General features: G+C 48.7%; 1 non-coding gene across 1 annotated transcript; it reads right to left on the minus strand.

The window, feature by feature from the left end:
• Positions 1-2,471: 2,471 nt before the first annotated feature.
• On the minus strand, positions 2,472-2,574 carry LOC124668720. Its single transcript, XR_006991814.1, has one exon. It is a non-coding gene; the product is annotated as a U6 spliceosomal RNA (small nuclear RNA).
• Between the last annotated feature and the right edge of the window lie 327 nt (positions 2,575-2,901).

Raw genomic sequence — 2,901 nt, forward strand, 5'->3', positions numbered from 1 at the left:
AACACCGGAGACTGCTGCAACACGTTGATGTCATTGTGTGATCCCGCCATGCCAAAGAAAGAATGTCAAATCCACAGATCATAATCTGCCACAGCTTCAAGCACCACATTGCAATATCCATGACGCCCTTTGTATATACCTTGCCAGGTAAACGGGCAGTTCTTCCATGACCAGGCATGCAATCGATGCTTCCAAGCATTCCAGGGAATCCTTTGGTAGCATTTTGTGCCATGATCCTTGCAGTCTCTTCTTCGGTTGGCCCTCTCAAGTAGTATTTGCCAAACTTTCCCACCACAACTCGGTAAAACTTGTACATGCACTCAATGGCAGTAGACTCACTCATGCGAAGGTAGTCGTCCTGTGTATCAGCAGGTGCTCAGTATGCAAGCATCCTCATGGCAGTGGTGCACTTCTGAATTGACGAGGACCCGGCAACGCCTACAGCGTCGTGCTTCCGCTTGAACTAGGTGTCGAACTCTCGAACGTCATGGAGGATATTCATGAACAAACCCTTGCTAATACTATACCGGCACCGAAAATTGTCGGCATGTGTTGCGTCATCTGCGAAGTAGTCGTTGTGCAGCATGGTATGCCCCTCCATCCTTTGTCGGGTCTTCGACTTCTTTCTCCTCGGCTTTGATCCTCCACGGCGCGGACTCTTCCGCTTCTCCGCCTCGGCGTGAACCATGCCCTGGAAGGACGCGATGATCAACAAATGCTCCTGGATGTCGTCGTCGAAGGCTTTCTCGTCCTCCAGCAGTCGGACAAGCATCTCGTCGTTGCTATCCATGTCCGAAGCAAAATTAATGGTTAAAATTCAGCCACGGCAGACGCGGCAACGAACAACGACCTACATCACGCCTACCTGGCAAGTCGTCGAACACCTTATGTGCGCGGAGGTGGGGTGGATTTGACGCCGCGTTCTGGGACGCTCTAGCGAAGCGGCGGCGGCGAAAAGACCGGCGAGAGAGCCAGCCGCGACGACGGTGCCGACTCATAAGAGATCAGCAGTCGAAACGGACGGCAAATTAAGCGGACACGGAGGGGTGGGAGGCGCGGGAGGAAAGGCGCAACGAGAAATAAAAGGCGTGAACCAACGGTTATGGAAATAGTCGCCGACAGGTGGAGCCCGCCACGCTTTTTCTTGCGTCCGGCGTGTCTGAAGCGTCCCCCTGTGTAGCGATAATCCATATGATTTAGAGAACTGAAGAGTGAAGATTGGATGTTTAAAACCGAATATGTACAGTGTACACTTGACTATGACTATACTCAAGGATTGATCCGGTGTTGCACTTGTATTATTTTTTCCGAGATTCAATTATAAAATGACATTTTACAAAGTCTATCGATCTGGACTAATTGCAAGCTGACTGTTTATACCAGTTGAACTTGCCAAACGCTTCTTCCCACGCTGTTCCAATGTGCTGGACAAGGTGATGGATGATGAAACAGAACCAGCTTCCCATAGAAATGGAAGAGATTGCACCCAGCGTGAAGAGGAAGTTCCATGATCTTCAGGACTTACTTCTGAACGCATTCAACGACCAGGACAAGGAGGAGTTTGACAGGTTGGTCCTTTCATCTTCTCGTCGACGTCCATTGGAGCTAGAAGTTTGACAGGTCGGCCGAGGAGATAAACACCTTAACCTTATTGTTGAAATGTTGCCATACTGATACTCGATTTTCGGTCTGAAACTGCTCGTCAGATATTTCCGTTTAATACACTCCTAATAGTATACTGTTCTTGCCAGTTGCCACAGCAGTCTAGCACCATCAGATATGATGAAGCCGGTGGCCTAGCCTTTGTATAGATCGTATAGTTATGCCCATATGCTCTTGTATACTAAAACAATAGTACTAGGCATGTAATATGGATCGCCCGAAATACTTTGAATTACGGTGTGTTCTGACGAGCGAACAGAATGGACTCCATGTAGTAGCAGCTCGCTTTGCTTGTGACTTTGATGATTGGTGAGAAAGAGTTAGATAGTCGTTTCTGCTTTGCTTGATCACTCTGCATGACTGAATAAAATCTACTAGTGCGTCTGTAGTTAATCTCTGAAGCATCATCTCTAGCAGATAAATGCATGGAAAAGATGTACGCTGTTTTTACCTAGTTACCTGCATCCAGCACAGAAGAACGGCCATGGCTTTACTCTCGCTTCTGCCAGAAGAAGAAAAAAATGTCTTGTTGGATACTTGGAGTGAACCCCCAGAAGAGGCAGAGCAAACTGCACCACCAAAAAAAAAATGTGTGTACAAGCTTTCCTCACGAGATCTTCTCTTCAGTAATTCGTCACGTACGAACGCCCGAAAAGAAACACATTCCGCCCTGGCAAGAAGTTTTGTTAGAAAGAGAAAAGTAACAGCGGAAGGACCTACTTTTACGTGTAAAGGACCAACCTGGGGCGAAGAAAGAAGGCGCAGGGCATATCTGTAAGAATGCTAGGGACCAGCGCGCAAAATCTCGAAAAAATTTGGACCATTTCTCGATTTGTGCGTGTCATCCTTGCGCAGGGGCCATGCTAATCTTCTCTGTATCGTTCCAATTTTATCGGATGTCCCCGAAGGGACGATGCCTCTGCAACGGCGCAGCTTATAAACAAGTCGAAACTTCTGTGGCTTGCCGAGGTGGGACTAAAACAAAGGGTCGCCCCGCAGCCGCAAGCAGCGCCAGGAGCGAAGGGATCCCGCCAGCAGAGAGTGTGGGCCGTATCTGGGTGCGGGGTGGATGTTGCTCAGTCGGCCCAGCTAAGGAAGCGAGCTGGAAACATACATATTGGCAGATGAGCATGTCGTGCGCGAGTGTGCGTCAGCTCGATACACCTCCTGAAATCACGGAGAAGCCAATCGAAATCCATCCGGAGACACTCGTTTTTACCATCGAGGAGATTAAACCCG

This window comes from Lolium rigidum, chromosome 6, assembly GCF_022539505.1.
Source record: "Lolium rigidum isolate FL_2022 chromosome 6, APGP_CSIRO_Lrig_0.1, whole genome shotgun sequence".
Taxonomy (NCBI): domain Eukaryota; kingdom Viridiplantae; phylum Streptophyta; class Magnoliopsida; order Poales; family Poaceae; genus Lolium; species Lolium rigidum.